Genomic DNA, 12,108 nt, shown 5'->3' on the forward strand with positions numbered 1-12,108 from the left:
TGCCAAGTGTTATTGAATTGCGAGAAAGGTAACTTAGGGACAAGGGGTCCCCAATCTTCTTGGAAGCTAAAGTCATCTCTCAGATCTTCTGATACAACCTCAACTGCAGTGGCTGTTGGAGTGAAACTTCTAACACGAAAATCTAGTCACCCCCCCTCCCCATCCCAGGTGTCTCCGGAGGTTCTTTAGAGCTTCAGGTTCAAGCTCAGCTTCCTAAATATTGTGTTTAAGCACCTCTGTGTCCATTCCCTACTGTTTCTGCTACCTGGAGTACTCCCACCCCACCCCCTTAAGTCTGTATAATTCCTAGCTTGTTGTTCAAGACTCCTCCCTGTGGCCACCACTCCCAGGAAGCCCTCCTTGGCACCCCAGTCTGATCTGGCTGCTCACCTTCGTGTTCTCCCACAGTCTTCTGTGCACCTTTACCATTAGGTACATCCCCCTGTGCTAGTGTGTGGGCAAATCGTGTGTGAATATCCAGGAAAAGGTAAGGAAGTGTCAGAACATAAAACCAAGATTGCTTCTGGGGAGCCTAAAGGTCCCTCCCAGCCACCTGACATTCTTAACCTGGTTTAATCCTATGAAGGTGAAGCCTCTAACTGGCCTAAGTCAGAGGAACCAGAATTACACACGGCAGGCACGGCAGTGGATGGGCATGTAGTAGCAAGGAGGAATGGCTAACGGCATTTGCACCTCCATTTGAAAGGTGCAGGCTGATTGATAGTACATATGAATTTCTCATTCCTTAACCTCTGCTGATGCCCCCTGCCCCCAGCTGGGTAAAGTGATCCTCCAATTCAGCGGACCACAGGGACAGAGCCAGCTGCAAGCCTTGGGTGGACAGAAAGCCAGGTCTCTGCCTAGAGACTTCCAGAGAGGAGGACATTCCCTGAAATGTGAGATGGAGAACTTGAGTGAGGTCCATGGGACACTAGCTCACCTTACACATAGGCTGGGGAGAGGGACAGACGCTTGGGGTCTCCTAAGTCATTCTCTGTCGGGATCAGGGAAGACACATCCTCTTGCTAGTTCTGAATGAAGATAGTTGTTCTTCTCTATGTTGTTTTTCCATTTCCTTTTCTCTGGAAAGCCCAGTTATTTCCAGCTTCCTGTGCCATTTTTCCTCCTGTACCTCGTCTACACAGAAAAGGCAAGGGCACAGCTTCTGTACCAGACAGGGCTGGAAGTGAGTCCCAGCTTTGCTGCTAGCTACAGTGTAACTTGGAGCAACTATTTCTTTTCTACGTAAAATGCAGATGATAATGACCTTGTAGTATTGCTGCAAGGATAATAGTGTGATCTAACAGAGGGTAATGCCCAGTGCCTGGCTCACAGTCAGAACTCAAATAGTCATCAGAAAGGTGCAGTATAAATCTTTTTAATTTTAGATCCCACATGTGAGGAATACACATGCATTCAGATCCTGATAAAAAAAAAAAGTGAGTTAAAGAGTTAGATGGAAGATAACAGTGGAAAATGGATACCTCTAGAGGTCAACATGATGTCAAGCACTTTAGAAATATTTGGATAACTAATTAACAAACTTCTGTTAATTAAAGTAGGTCCTCTGAGGATCTGAGTAAGTCCTCATTATTTGTTCCAGTTGTTTTAGGAAGAACACAATTGTTTTTTAAAAATGCTATTACAGGCGGTCCCTCAGTTACAAACATCTGACTTATATACAACTCACACTTATGAATGGAGACTCCATCAGGTAATAGGTAAATGTACCTGTTTTAACTTACATACAACGGGTACAGAAGTAGAAGTGGTGGTAGAGGAAAGAGAAGAAGGAAACTAATTTTTATTTTTCTATTCTTCCATACTGTTTGCATTTTTCTATTACCTGCACATATATTTAATTTATGTAATGTGTTGGTCTTCTCTGCATGCTTTTGGCATTTTTTCTTCATCACTGGTTTGATTCGAGTGTGTAGGAAAGCAGTTTTCTTTTGATTTGTTGAATTTCTTAGGTCTATAAATTTGTCTCATGCCAATTTGGGAGATTTGGGGGCCATTATTTCCTTACGTAATTTTTTCTACCCCATTTTTCTCTCTTTCTCTACAACTTTTATTGCATGTATATAGACCTTTTCCCCATAATAACATAAGTGCCTGTCAATAGACATTTTGATATCATCCTTCAGACTCTATCATTTTTATCTCTGGCTTTTGATTGAATATTTTCTATTGATCTCTCCTTAGATGCATTGACTCTTTCCTCTGTTTTCTTTGTTCTGTTGTTAAGCTCATTCGATTAATTAAAAACCTTTAGCTATTGGCTTGGCACCCATAGCACAGTGGTTACGTGCCCAGCCACATGCACCAAGGCTGGCGGGTTGGAACCTTGCCCAGGCTAGCCAAATAACAATGACAACTACAACAAAAGAAATAAAACAGCGGGCAGTGCCTGTGGCTCAAAGGAGTAGAGTGCCGGCCCCATATACCAGAGGTGTGGGTTCCAACCCAGCCAGGGTGACAGAGTGAAAAAAAAACAAAAAAAAAAAAAAGAAAGAAAGAAAGAAATAAAATAGCTAGGCATTGTGGCAGGCTGTAGTCCCAGCTACTTGGGAGGCTGAGTCAAGAGAATTGCTTAAGCCCAAGAGTTTGAGGTTGCTGTGAGCTGTGATGACATGGCATTCTACTGAATGGTGACAGAGTGAGACTCTGTTTCAAAAAACAAACAAACAAACAAAAACTTAACTGTTGTATTTTTCAGTTATGGGATTTCCTTTTGATCATATTTAGTCTCTTTTTCTGTTGTGAGGTTTACTTTCATTATTATGAGCAAATTTTCCTTTAGATCATTTGATACAGCCAGAATTGCCATTGTATAATAATTTTTCTGCTAATTTTTATATCTGTGTCCTCTTGAGTTTGGCTTTCAGTAATTTTTTTTTACCCTTGAGAATGGGTCACATTTTCCTGTTTCTCTGTATGCCAAAAAGTCTGGATCGTACCCTGGATATTGTGAATGTCATATTGAGGAGACTAGATTCTGTTTATGTCTTAGCAAGCAATTAAGCTGGTAGGGTTGAAACTGCAAACTCTATTTTTTATATCCTTAGATAGGCTGCTTACAGTCTATCTCGTACAGGAGTTGTTCGGGGTCAGATGAAAATTTGGGAAGAATTTACACATGAAATTTGGGACTTCCTCTCTCTGACTCTCTCCTTTCTAGAATTTTCATTCACTTTTTAGTGGCTATGTTTGATTTGAACTCTGTCTCTTGGGTTTCCTATCAGTGTTAGCTACCTCTGGAAACACTGACTGCAGCATGCCTTTAGTCTAAAAATCATAAAAAACGGGAGACTCACCCCATATCATTCCCTTATTCCAAGTGTCAACTTTCCTCTGGAGTCTGTTCACTTTTGTTTACTCTTCAGAGTCTTCAGTTAGCTTTTTGTCCCTCCCCATTTTACTAGTTCATAGTTGTTAGCTGTAGAAAGGTCAGGGCAGTAAGAGCTTACTCTGCCATACCAGAAGTGAGACTCAGCCCAGATCCTGGTTCTTAACCACTGAAATGTACTGATTGTCACATAGTAAAATGGCTATTCTGGCCTCATCAAATATTCCAGAAAAGGCCACAGCTCTGAGAAATGTCTCAAATGTTCAATGTTCATATGCTATGTAAGGGTGTTTGTGTCTCTGGAGAAGGGGAGTTTTTGTAAATGCTTTTAAAATTACAGTGCCCAATCCATCTATAGATAAGGCCTTTCTTCTAAAGAGAAAGTAATGACCATGTGTATACAAACAGAAGATGCTGACTCATGAAGAGCTAAGCCAGCCCCTGCAAGTGACTCACTGCGCCTCTAGAAACTGGGGAATGGCCACGTGGTCAGGCCACTCACTAATGCTTGGTTCTGACTGGCCTGGCTTTAGAGGAAATTGACTCTGATTTGGGAAAGGTATGAACTTGATTTACCAGGTTATTAGGAGGCATCTTCTGTTCACTTTTATTTACCATCAAGAGGGCATGAGATTCTAGGATGTGATTAGAACTGAGCAAATAAATGCAATTTGAATTAAGTCATTCAGTCACGCAGGGTGAGGTCTGGGTGGGTGGTGAGAGGAGGCACCAGGACCATATGAGGAAAGGGCACAGCCAGTCTCTGCTGGGCTTGGTCCCGCCTCCTCTCTTCTTTGGGCACTGGGGTGTGGTGGGGTGTTGGGGGTAGCTGCGAATGACCAGTGTCTCAAAGATCAGTGCCAGCATTTGTTACAGCTTCAGTCTTCCCTGACTTTGGGGCAATTGGAAAGGCTTCATGAAGTAACCTCTCCTTTCTTCTCTCTGAAGAGGTGGACTTTGGTGAGACCATTCTGGGTTCCTGTATCTCCAAGGAAAAGCCACTCTCCTCATCAGCATTCCCCTAAGGGAGGATTATGTGGAAGGAGAGGCAGGACAGAAGGAGGGGGCAGGAGGAAACTGATACACAGGGTGAGGTGGCAGAGGTCCCTATTAACCACCAGACCAGGGTGAGGGAGGGCAGAGCTCAGAGAGACCCCCTGCAGGGAGTGTGCTAAAGCTCAGCTCTTCCTGTGATGGCCACTGCCCGCTCTCAGGAGAGCCTTGAAGGCCACGGTGCCAAAGCCAAACCCTGGTGACTGCAGCTGCCCCCCGCCCCCCCGCCCGGCCCTGACCTGCCAGCCCTGCGTCCTTCACCCAGGCTAAGCTGCCTCAGCTGCAGACAATGAGCTTGGGGAGGGGATATGCTGTCCCTCTCATACCCAATCCCCTCAGGACAGGGCTCTAAGTGGATTAGGGCAGTGTGAGGAGGGGAGGAGCAGGGGCTAAAGGCTGGGAAAGGAGCTGAAGGGAACGGAAGAAAACTGAACGGGCAAATGCCACACATTCTGGGGTGCAGACTGGACTCAGCTCAGGGCCTGCTCTGCTCACACAACCTCCTCCTCCGAGTTCGGGCAGGTCTTCTTACTGGTTTCCTGCTAATTAACTGTTTAGTCTGCCCAATAGCATCCTTTTCATCAAATTTAAAGAAGCAGGAGGAGGATTTGGAGTCCCCAACCTTAAACCTAACACTCTCAGCCTAACCTTCTAACCTCAACCGTATCCCCCAACTTACCCCTAACCTGAATCATAACCCCTCAAACCTAACTCAAACCCTAACTCTCTAACCCTAACCCTGTAAAGCTAACTTTCTTCCCTGACCCTAATTGTCTAACCCTAACCCTAACTCTAATCCTCACCACAGCGCTACTCCTAACCCTCTTTTTAAAATTCTCGCCTGAATGCCCCACAACCAACCTTCCCTTCTTCCAAACAGGTACTAACACGCTTCCCTCCTATGAGGCTTGGCCTAAGTGGAGCAATGGAGGCCGACTGTCTCTGAAGATGTTTGGGCTCAGTGCTCAGGCATCCTGTCCATAGCTCAGGGAGGGAGGAGGTGGGGTCCCCGACTCATTCCCTGGTAGTTCAGCTGAGAGGCAGAGAATGCAGCAGCTCCAACATCAAAAGCCTGAGGGCTTGTAAATTTGGCCAGAGAGAGGATCTCCAACCACAAATGAGCAGCTAGGGATCAATAAAATGCCTCACCAGCTTTCGTTTTCATTTTTAATTTTCAGCTTTTTCCTTCCCTGTAGTCATGGTGCTGCAGGCCCATTGTAGGAATTTTAGAAAATAGAGAAAACGATGAGATCAATGAAAATTGTCCATAAACTTATTACCTCTTGCATTTTTAACCTATTTTTTCTTTTATAGTTGAGATTAAATCATGCATACTACTTTTTTTTTGAAATTTTTGAGACATTGTCTCACTATGTCACTCAGGTTGCTTTTAATCTCTTGGGCAAAAGAGGTCCTCTTGGCTCAGCCTCCTGAGCAGGTGGGACTACAGTGCACCTGGCTACATGACTTATTCTGCAATAAAAATCTATACCAGTAAGATTTTCCCATGACATTAAAACTCTGTAAGCATCATTTTAACTGCAAGGCATCCTGTCAAAAGTATGGGTTCATTTTACTAAATGAATTTTGCTTTTTTTTTTTTTTTTTGCCTATTTATGTTGTTTCCACTTTTAAGTTACAAGTAAATCTGAAATCTTAAATGAACATGTCAGCGTACAAGTCCTTGAGGACAGACTCCTGGGAGTGGGAGAGGACAGGTTTCCCTTAATCCCAGATGCTGAGTTGTTCCCAATCTCCATTCTCCTCATCATTTCCCTGAAGTTTGTACCAGGTCATATTTCCACCAGCACCGGGTAAAAATTCAGGTTATTCTGAAAATCTGTTTGCAAGCTGGAAAAACTCTTATATTGCTTTGACCATAAGGGAAGTCACACATTCCCCAACCTCCTATCAGGGCCAGAGTCTTGAACCTGACCCCAAATAATGAGACTATTAGCAGACGAGAGGACAGTCAATAAATCTTCAGTAAATTTTGACTTGGTTCTAAGTGTTTTACATGTGTAATCCAATTCTTTTGGGGGAATGGTTAAAATATTTTAGTTTAATGATCTTCAAACAGAATATATTTCCAACTTGTAATGGTCGAAACAACTGTAAGAAGTAGTGGTAGTCCTGGTTTATAGATGAAGAGACAGAGGGTCAGAGGTGACAAAGAGCGTGCCCGAGGGCACAGGTGGGTGGGAGGCAAAGCTGTGTTACACCAGGTGGGCTGGCTCCCCAAACCTGTGTTGATTGTTACAGACAACAGGAAAAAACACTTTGAGGTTTTTTTTCCCACCGACTTAGGGTACAAAAATATTTGAGCCTGGAGATAAACTCAGCACACCAAGAGCTTTCTAGTTCGTTTCTACTGTGAGTGTGGAATTAGGCTATCCGCCGGCTCTAGAGATTTTAGTCTCAGTACTTGGCTACAGGTAGCAGCCCATCACTTGGGTCTGGCTAATTGTGAAAACTAAATTCTTGGTGACAGTGACACATTCTAGCCGTGGGAACTGAAGTACGGTCAGAGCTTTTTCCTGGGATGGGACTATGGACACTGGGAAGGAGAAATCCTCTCTTCTGTGTGGGTGCTGGGCTGGTGGCCACCGTTCTGCCATACTGAGAGGTCCTTTAAAGCCCGGAGAGACAAGCAGAGATGAGAAAGAGCAAGGGAAAGCAAATGGGAGAGACAGAACGCAACAGCGAGAGTGATGTAGGAAGACGGAGACAGGCAGGTCCAGACTGCGCCGAGGACTGTCCCTCCAGGAGCCCCCAGCCTGCAGTTCTTTAACCCCCTTCTTCTTCAAATCCCACCCCCTCCTCTTGTCACCAATATGAGTTCGGGTGTATGTTACTCGTATCCAGGAGTCCTCACTGATCCGCCATGTGAGGCTTGATTCTCAGGGGTGCGCCTCTGCCCTTTCCAGCTTGCGTAGTCTTCTGAGAAGATGTGTGCCGAGAGAGGTGTGGATGAGTTCTGCTTTCTCGCCGTCGTTCCTCAGCATTGCAGCCTCCCGTGCAGACCGTGGGCTTTCCCTTCCTTGATTTTCTGTTCTATCTGAGCATAACTTGACTGGCCCTTCTGGAGTCTTCAGCAATTTGCATAAGTCCTGTTCATTTTGGACTCCGGATATTTTTTCACTCTTCTTGGAACTTTTAAAGCCTCTCCTATTTAATGCATTTGTTCATTTATTGGCATCATTTTGAAATATACATGTATGTGTAATTATAAAAGTAATACATGTATGTTTATGTAGGAGACACCTGAAACGGAACACCTTGGTAATAAGGGAGTGGGGAAGGATTGGTCTCTCATCAAAGAGCCCAAGAGAACATACATCACTGCTTGGTTGTCTCCACACCTGTGGTGTAAATAGCCACAGGAGAATCGGGGCTCCTACTAAGACTGATTTCCGCACTGCTGAGACAACAGTGACTGAGACAACAGGCTCCCCGGCACATATGAGGAGCCATACCCTGAGTGAGAAAGTATAGCGGTCTGGGTCCTGGAAATTTCATGGGCCAGGGCCGGTGACCTAGCATCCGGGCTGACATGTTTAGTATAAGAAACTAAGTGTCCTGGCTTCAGATGCCCTGACAGTTGAAATGGAAATCCAGAAGTGATCAAAAGAGAACAAAATTATAAAATAATGTAAAAATAATAAAATAATGTAATCTCCACACTCAAAGAAAAATATTATTACCATTTTTGTTGATCGTTTTCTCTTTTTTCTGTGCATATCTACATTTATGGTATTTTAAAATTCACTTTCAACAGTTGGGGACACATTGCTCCCCCAAATGCCACTTCCATGGCTTTGGCTAGTTCTTTTGACCCAGAAGGTGCAGCTCTTCCTCATGTTATTGGCTCTCTTTTCTAACTTATGGCCAGAGAGGCAAGGCAATCCCTTACTAGGTTCTGTGATCGTACCCAAACTCGACTCCTTGTGGAGGCCCCTTCCCCACCCCTGCGTGCCAGCTTGGTGCAGCGGGATATATCTTATGAGCTCTGTTAGGGAAGGAGTCCCAGGCCTTTGATCTGGCATTTGTTTGTATGTTTCCAGAAAGAGTGCATTTCTGTTTTTATCTGTACCCTCACTGAAGTGATGGCCAACTCAGGTTCATAAACGTCCATACGTGTGCACACTTCGTGCCCTGTGGTCTCCTGTCCACCCTCTAGTGTAGGAGTGCTGTGGTCTCAGTCTCTGGAGTGGAACAGATCTAGACTTAAATGTAATTCTTCACATTTGGTTATTTTTATGACCCCAAACAGGTCACTTAGCTGCTCAAATCTGATGTGGCAGGGATCTGAGGAACGGGGATAAGTTGCTCTGAGAGAGTCAGGATTGGGCTTCTGTGAGCTTAGGAAGCTCAGGAATCCTAGAGAAGAATCCTCTCCCAGCTCAACATATTCACAGTATGAAATTCAACCCTCTCTTTTGCTCCAGAGCCTAAAGCGAGTTTTAGGAAGGGCAAACTTTTTCTTTTTTCTTCTAGAACCAGAGATAAGAGAATCAGCTCCTTGGAGCTATGAGACTGAGGGGCCAGTGACTGATAGCAAATCTTATAGACATGTTCTGATAAGAGGCAAAGGAAGAGTACAGCAGGAGCAGTGGTGGGGATCACAGAGGGACAGGGTGGTGGAAAGGACAGTGTGTCCTGGCTTCAGATGCTCTGACAATTGTTTAATCCTTTGCTGTTGCTTAGACATACTGTTTACTGAGCCAGATGCCTTAAGGTATGGGCCTGCTCATATTCTCATTTGTTTCCTGAGCAGTCTCACTGACAACTCTCCATGCACAACAAAAGGAAGCAGTTAGACTTCAAGGAAATGTCTCCATCAGGATATGAGTGAAAAAATATGCAGTGATCCGGACCCACAGGACACCTAGTGTTTATGTGAAAGTGTCCTCCGCAAGACGGTGGAGTTCTCTGGAGCTGGAGTGTCCATCCTGGGCACGTGCTGGCACTGGGAGGACCTGTAACTCTATTCTTCCTTCCTTCTCCCATTTATGGGTGTGGGAGCTGGGAGGGTGGGCTATGCTGCTGGGGGTCCCACAGAGCTGACAATTAGGAGTAGAAATGGACACACAGTTTTCCAGCACCTGTCCACTCATTGAGGGTGAGGGCTGGCACCTTCTCTAGTGCCTGAGGCCCAGCAGGATGTTACCAAGTGGTAGAGGGGTTTGGTGAGGATGAGAGAAGGCTGTGTGTTAGTCAAGTTAGGAGGATGAGTAAGAGGTGCTCCCTTCCTTTACTGAAGACTTGGGGTGAGGCAAAGGTGAGGTGGGGGAAGTCAGGACCAGGTTGACAGCTTTCTTTATTCTGAGCAGTGGACTTTGCTGTCAGAGCCAAGGTAGAATTCAAGGATGGACAGTGTTCATTCATTTATCCAACAAATAATTACCCATAATGCAGCTATGACATGTGTTTGGGGATCCAGAGAATAAGATGATCTCTGTTCTCAAGGAACTGATGGTTCATCTCTCCCTCTGTGCAACTGCTCATACCAGTGCCTTGGCCTGGCCTTCTCTCCATCTATTCCAGGGTTTTTCAACTTGGGGACTATTGACATTTTGGGCTGGGTAATGTGGGGGATCTTCCTATGCATTGTAAGACTTTAAGCAGCATCCTTGGCTTCTGCTTACTAGATGCTACCCTGTACTCCAGGTTGTGACATCCAAAAATGTCTCTAGACATTGCCAATTGTCTCCTGGGGGTCACTGGAACCACTGATCCACTTTTAGTTTATTCATCTTTCATGACCTCACATGCTTTGGCTGCTTCTGCTCATGTGAATTTCTCCTTTCTGTGGCCTCTTGTACCAATTATGCTGTGACTACATGCAATTTGCCATGTAATCATCCTCTCCCTTCTTTTGGCTACCCTTTGTGAGGAAACAGCCCCAAAGATGGTCCTGGAGATGTAGATTTCATTCAGGCTCTGTGGCAAACCTGTTACATCCTGGACCAGCCACTTTCCTTCTGCCAGGGAGACTCCAGTTTTCTCAACTGTTAAGTCAAATGCAGTACTGTATTTGAAATTTCCAAACCATCAGAGATATGGAGGGTCCAATCAGGCAGGCTTCTAGGTAGTAACTTTCTTTAAAGTGAGGCGGATTTTATGTTTTGTACATCACGTTTCTGTAAGGTGTTAGAATGGTACTATGGTTATACATGTGAAAACCCACTAGATTACCTTAAAGGCTTTTCTAACATTTTAACATGAGATTTCATTTGTACTTTTTTAATGTCTCTCAGTTAGGTTGTGAGTACCTTCAGTGGTTGCTACCCTGGCAGTTTGCATAGTGGCAACTACCTCAGTGCTGGGCTTACAGGAGGTTTAGTCAATATTTGCTGTTTGGTCATGTTTTTGTTCTAAAGCCAAAGATGGCTTTGCTCAGATCCTGGGTTCCAGCACTAGGAGTCTCGCTGTCTCAGTTGGGAGAGTATTTATTTACAAATTATAGAAAACCTACCACAGTAGCTCGAATAAACAGTGGTTTCTTTTTCTCCCATAAGAAGAAAGCAATGTCAGGGCTGGCACCGTGGAGATTATCTGGGCCTTTTCCTCCTGTATGTCTCCCTGTGGTCATAGAAGGCTGCTAACCCTAGGTAATAAATCTGCACTCAAATCTGGAATCAGTGCCAGGACCAGTGCCAGCCCCATTTGTCTCTTATCTGCAAAGCTAAAGTTTTCCCAGAAGTCTTCCACCAAACTTCTAATTACATTTCATTGTCCAGAGCTGTATCACATGATCTCTCTATGGTGCAGGGAGACTGGGCCAGTGGATATTTAGTTATTGTAGCCCCCTCTTCCCCAGGGGAAAGCAGTAAAGAGAAAGGAGGTAGAGGGTGGGTGCTGTGCTGGCCAAGCAGCAAGGGCTGTCACCATCCCTACTCAGAAAAGCTTTGGCACCTACATCCCTGGAAGGCAGGCAGCCTGAGGACCACAGCACAAGGCCCCATGTCTTGCTTGGTATTTCTGCCTCAGAACTTGATCCCCTGAACTCACCCACTGCTCCAGCAGGGCTCAATGAGGCTCCTTTGAGAGCAGAGGCAATGGTTCAGTGCTCTTAGAGTAGGAGTTAATCCATCTGTGGTTTAGGTTTCTCTTTCCTCTTGGCAGAGTTTGAAGTTGGAATCAAGGGCTCTCCAATAAGGAAGCCACTAAATAAGTTAGATAATACTGCTTGTTTTAAAAAATCCCATGGGTTTATCTTGGATTAAAAGTACCCGTTTGATCATTAACCCAATAAATTCTTTGATCCTTTATGTTGACTGAAGCAATTGAAGGAAACCAATAAAGATATTTTTCTTCTGCTCTTATCTCTGTACTGATCCCTGAAATAGCCTCTTCAAATGGTCCTGTATGGTACTTTCTGATGCATTTCTCTGCTCATGCCCCTCCATTCCCTCAAAAATTCTGATCCTGCTCTCTTTCTAGAGTCCATATCAGATTTCTGCTTTGAGTAAAGGCAAACTAGGTAATGTGGATTAATCTTGCCAAATAAGATTGGCCCACGACCTACAGATATATGAAAAAAATGCTCACCATCCCTAATCATCAGAGAAATGCAAATCAAAACTACTTTGAGATATCATCTAACTCCAGTGAGATTAGCTTATATCACAAAATCCCAAAACCAGAGATGCTGGCATGGATGTGGAGAAAAGGGAACACTCCTACACTGCTGGTGGGAATGT

This window comes from Otolemur garnettii, unplaced genomic scaffold, assembly GCF_000181295.1.
Source record: "Otolemur garnettii isolate 467f Iridium unplaced genomic scaffold, OtoGar3 scaffold00012, whole genome shotgun sequence".
NCBI classification, from domain to species: domain Eukaryota; kingdom Metazoa; phylum Chordata; class Mammalia; order Primates; family Galagidae; genus Otolemur; species Otolemur garnettii.